The following is a 5,233-nucleotide window of genomic DNA, read 5'->3' on the forward strand; positions in this document are numbered from 1 at the left end:
TGAGACTCCAGCCTCTTGCTGGCTGTGAGGTCCCTGGGCCTCAGGTTCCTCCTCTGAAACGTGATAATGATTCAGTGCGGCCCGAGTGTCAGGCTGTAATTGAGTCTGAGGAATCTCGGATTCTTGGCTATGGTGCCTGCCCCACCACACCCAGAGCTCAGAGGGGAGATACCGGTCAGGAGGCCGCTGGACCATCTGAGCCCCTGGGAGGGATCCCCATTGCTCTCAGCCTGAAAGGTTGCAGCCAATCTCCAGATGGAGAGGGAGGAGGAGGTATGGCCCTGCCAAGCATGCTGGACCTGCCGGCTGGGAGATTAAAGGGAGGTGGCTTCTGCCCGGCAGGTGTGGCTCAGTGGTTGAGTGTCGGACCATGAACCAGGAGTCACGGTTTGATTCCCCGTTCAGGGCACATACTCGGGTTGTGGGCTCGATCCCAGTGGCATGTAAGAGGCAGCTGATCAATGATTCTCTCTCATCAGTGTTTCTATCTCTCCACACCTCTCCTTTCCTCTCTCTAAAATCAATAAAAATATAAAATAAAATTTAAAAATTATCTTAAAAAAGAGAAAGGAGGTGGCTTCTACGCACAGCCATCGTCTACTCAGGTGTGACTTAAGGGTGTGGGAAGGCCCAGCCCAGACCAAAGTTATGGCAACATCAAACCCTCTTTCGGTCCAGAACCTTACAGCTAACACATGCTCTGTGCGTACACGGATCCACTTTCTCTTCACTACAGCACTAGGGGATGGCTAAAGAGATGCCATTAAACCCCATTTTTACAGACAATCAAACTGAGTCTCAGAAAGGTGAGGGAAACCTACTCATGGACACAGTGGTGAGCGGCAGGCCCAGCACAAGCCCAGCCTTGCTGGCAATGTCACTGCCCTAATAAAGCCCGACACCCACGGTGAGGTGAATGTTGCTTCTTCATGGACAAATGCAAGTGCTCTCAGGAGGGTAAAGCTTGGGCCATTCACACCTGAGTGTGTGGTTATGCCACACCGCCAGGGAAGCAGGAGGTTAGGGCTTGTGGGGCGAGGAGAAAGCACTTTCAAAGAGGCGGAAAGGTGCTCGCTTTGGCAGCACATATACCACTGAAATTGGAACTTTGCAGAGAAGATCAGCATGGCCTCTGCGCAAGGATGACACACAAATTCGTGAAACGTTCCATATAAAAAAAATTAAAAGAGAGAGAGAGAGAGAGAGAGAGGCAAAAAGGGAAGACAAGCCCTGACTGGTTTGGCTCAGTGGAAAGAGCGTCGGCCTGTGGACTAAAGGGTCCCAGGTTCGATTCCGGTCAAGGGCATGTACCTTGGTTGCGGGTGTGCAGGAGGCAGCTGATCGGATGTTTCTCTCTTATCAATGTTTTTAACTCTCTATCCCTCTCCCTTCCTCTCTGTAAAAAATCATTAAAAAATATATTAAAAAAAAGAAAAGGGAAGACAACACTTCTATAAATTCCATTGACTTTCTAATTTTCCCCAGAACTGGGTCCTTTAAACCTTGAAACCTCAGGCCAATCCCAGAGGAGAAAGGCGAGGGGGGTCCCAAGTATTCACCTGGTCAGCAGAGCTGTACACACGTCTGCTTTGCGTAAGACACGGAGGATGCTGAGGTGAGCCAGGCAAACCCTTTCTCTTCAGACACCTGGAGATCTGTCCTGGAAGAGAGATAAAAATAGGTAGATGACGAGGCAGCTGGGTAACTGCTGAAACAGCTGTGATCTAAGGAAGAGCAACCACCGCTGGAGGGGAGCTGGGTTGGCAAGGTTCTCCTCGCTCGATGACACACCCTTCGTCATACATTTTTCACCCATCCCAGCGCCTCCTAAGTCTTCCGGCCAGAAAGTCCTGGTGGCCTCATGTACCTCCCTCTTGCCCAGCACTGCCCAGGACACCTGGCCACGCCCAGTGATGCCACCCTGTGACCTCAGCAGCCAGGCGAAGGGCTCTGGGGCCTTTATGGAGTCTCTGGCCAATGCTCCCATTATACGGATGAGGAAACTGAGACCAAGGCAGGGGAGATGACTTGCCCAAGATCACCGAGGTGCGGTGGTGCTGCAGGAGATGTCCCCACCATGACACACAGACCTGGAGGGGCGTGACTGAGGACCCTGTGCTCTGTACGTCATTGAAGAAGGAAGGTAAAAGGCATGCGGGGAGACCTGACTCCACCCTGAAGAGAGGACGCTCTGAAGCCAGGGGGAAGAGAGAAGGTGGGGAAAGCACCTGTCAGGACAGGCTCAGATGGTGACAGGGCCTGAAGCTCATGCTAAGACCTCAGTTTCCCTCCACAGATGACACCCCTGCTGCAGGTGTCTACTCTCTACGAACCTCAGTTTCCTCACGTGTGCAACAACCCCGGCAGCCTGCCATTCTGAGCTTCCGTGAGCTGTACCCCCCGGAGGCATCGGGAACCAGACTTGGGCTTGATTGGGGGCAGGAGGGAGGCTCTGCCCCTTAGACCAGACCAGGCCCTGCTGAGGGGCAGGAGTGGCATCGTCGGGCACTGACCCTGAGTTACCCTCACTCTTCCCAGGCTCCCCCGGGGCCCTGAGGTAGGGTGGGGTGCTCAACAGGCCTGCTAGGTGAGAACAGGTCTGCGGGAGGTTTAGGAAGGGTGTGGTGGGGAGGGCGTGCTGCTCAAACCCTGTGTGATCACTCCAGGGGGCACGCCTGCCAGCTTCCTCCGCGGTGCCAGACGGGGCAGGGCAGCTTCTCGCATCTTAGCAAGGAGCGAGGGGAGTTGGACACCCGCTCCCTCACCACCCACCCAATGCCAGCTCACCAGCCCGGCCCTGCTGGGTGATGGACAAGGAGGGCCCGGGAGCCAAACCCAACTGCCCAGAGCTGTGAGGACAGGAGTGAGGAACCTGTCCTCACAGGCCCAGCTGGCCAGAAGCCTGGCCTCCCTCGGCTGCCTCCCCCAGAAGGAGCAGGAGCAGACAACTGCCACAGGTGACTCACCACTGAGCCTTCTTGCCATTCCCACTCCCGGGGCCAGCCCAGGACAGCCCAGCGTATCTCCCAGCTGGCCCACTCCCGGGGCCAGCCCAGGACAGACCAGCCCTCCTCACGGCCAGCTTCTCTGGGTGTCCAGCCCTGCTCCCCCGCTCTGTACAACAATCAGGGTCCATGGGGGGAGGGGGTGTGTTGGCAGCAGATCCAGGCAGTCAGAGCAGATGCCTTTGTGAAAGCAGAGGCCACAGGGGCCCAGACCTGGCCTGAGGTTTGCTGTCCTGCCCCACCCACCCCCACCCTCCACAAGGCAACACCCATTCTCCCCGAGTCCAGGGATGGAGTGGTCATTGTCATTTCTTCGTCTCCTTCCATGATAGAGCTTAGACCCTGCCTCACATTGATTCCCTGCTGAACGACCAAAGATGTGGGGCCCTGGGGAGTCCCAGTCCATTCACTCCCGTGGGAGAGAGCTCACCGTTGGAAAGTATTCCCTTTGGCTGAGTTGCTGTCCACCTCTGTGGAATCCATCCCCAGCACTTCAAGAACTGCATGTCCCCGCCCCATCCCCATCTAGAATTCTTTGTTCTGAGCCAAATACCTCAGCTTTTCCAGTCATTCCTCCTGAGACTGGTTTTAAGACCGTTTGTCAGCTGGCCTGTGTCCTCTGGACACATTTCCATTGATCCTCATTTCTCTTATAACACGGTGGGCACCACGCCTCAGCCGAGGCCAGGCCGGCATGGATACCGGAAAGTGATACCAAGACCTCACGTCCTAGACTCAGGCACGATGTGGATGCATGAGCTCTGCTGTCTTGCTGGCCTGCTCAGAACTCAGGCTCAGTGGGCATCTCCATGTAGCTGTCTCACCAGGTCCATGTTGGGCGGTATGCACAGGTCACCCCAGCCTGCGCTACTGCTGATCCTTGGGGGCCCTCTGCCTGCCTTGTGGGCAGTTCCCTGGCAGATGACTCCCCAACGAGGGAGCCGCCCCAAGGATCAGGCCTCTTCATAGGTTTTTACTTGTGGATTCCTTTCAGGGTCTGATGGGAAACTCCATCCCTTTCCTAGAAAAATGCACTCGCTCAAAGTTCTGCAAATGGCAGCAGGACTTTCTGCAGGCCACCCCTGGACCCAGGTTAAGAATGCCCATCTGGAAGCTGATGCCTGAACAATAAACTTGGCGACAGCCTTCTGTTCAAACTATGGGCCCAGGGCAAAGTCAGGAAAATAACCTCCCAGACCAGTGCTGTGCTCAACAGCTCGCAAAGCGTGTTCACGTACATCACCCCAGACAGACCCTAGGGTACAGATTATAATTGAACAAATGAGACATCGAGGTCCAGAGATGTGCAGTGACTTGCCCAAGGTCACACAGCCATCTGGGCAGACTCCTCTACCCACCCGGGGCCTCAGAGAAGCCCAACACAGTGGGGAAGACACAACGGAGGATCCACTCCTGCCCCGCCGAGTTGGTTGAGCATTGATCTGTGCACTGAAGGGTTGCCAGTTTGATTCCAGGTTAGGGTACATGCTGGAGTTGCAGGTTGGAGCATGTATTAAAGGCAATTTATTGATGTTTCTCTCTCTCTCTCTCTCTCTCTCTCTCTCTCTCTCTCTCTCTCTCTCTCCCTCCCTCCCTCTAAGTGTGTCCTAGAGTGAGGATTAAAAGAAGAATCAGCTCCCCTTGGCTACTGGGCACACTGGTCCTGGCCTCTGTGGTGAGCTGTGCTTCTAGCAGCCTCCTTCTTGGCAAAGGCAGAGAAAGGCTGTGTGTCAGGCTCTGGCTTGTGGGAGGGGAGGGACAAGGGCAGAACCAGGCCTGGAACCCGAACCTCAGGGACCAAGGGGACAACGGAGAAAGAGGCTCCGGCCTCCACCTCTCCCAAGAGTGCGGACAGCTCTCTGGGCAGGAGCATATCCTCGGGGAACAACATGTATGGGGGTGGAGGGTGCGGGGGGAGGGTAGGGGGAGGGGATGAGGGGGAAGGGACTCAGGATACAGAGCACATCTGAGTGTATGGGTCTAACACAGGCACCTGAACTATTTGAGGTCAGTTTTTAAGTTTCCCCAAAATTCTTATTTCCTAAAACCCCCTCTACTTGACCCAGAGAACTCCTCAGCCTGCGAAGACGGCCCAGCTCACTCCCTGCAGGAAGCTTTCCCCAGGCCTTGTGGCCCAGGGCCTTTGCTCCCTCCGCATGGCCTGCGTTCAGACCCACTCGGCCTGTGTTCAGACCCCACTCGGGCCCTGATTTCAGACCCCACTTGGG

The 5,233-nt window shown here is 55.5% G+C and overlaps 1 non-coding gene across 1 annotated transcript; it reads left to right on the forward strand.

Moving 5' to 3' along the window:
* The first annotated feature begins 1,067 nt into the window (after nt 1-1,067).
* On the forward strand, nt 1,068-1,177 carry LOC111827267. The gene has a single exon (XR_002830768.1). It is a non-coding gene; the product is annotated as a U6 spliceosomal RNA (small nuclear RNA).
* The last annotated feature ends 4,056 nt before the right edge of the window (nt 1,178-5,233 follow it).

The sequence above is a fragment of the Myotis lucifugus genome, unplaced genomic scaffold (genome assembly GCF_000147115.1).
Source record: "Myotis lucifugus unplaced genomic scaffold, Myoluc2.0 scaffold_145, whole genome shotgun sequence".
In the NCBI taxonomy this organism is placed as follows: Eukaryota; Metazoa; Chordata; class Mammalia; order Chiroptera; family Vespertilionidae; genus Myotis; species Myotis lucifugus.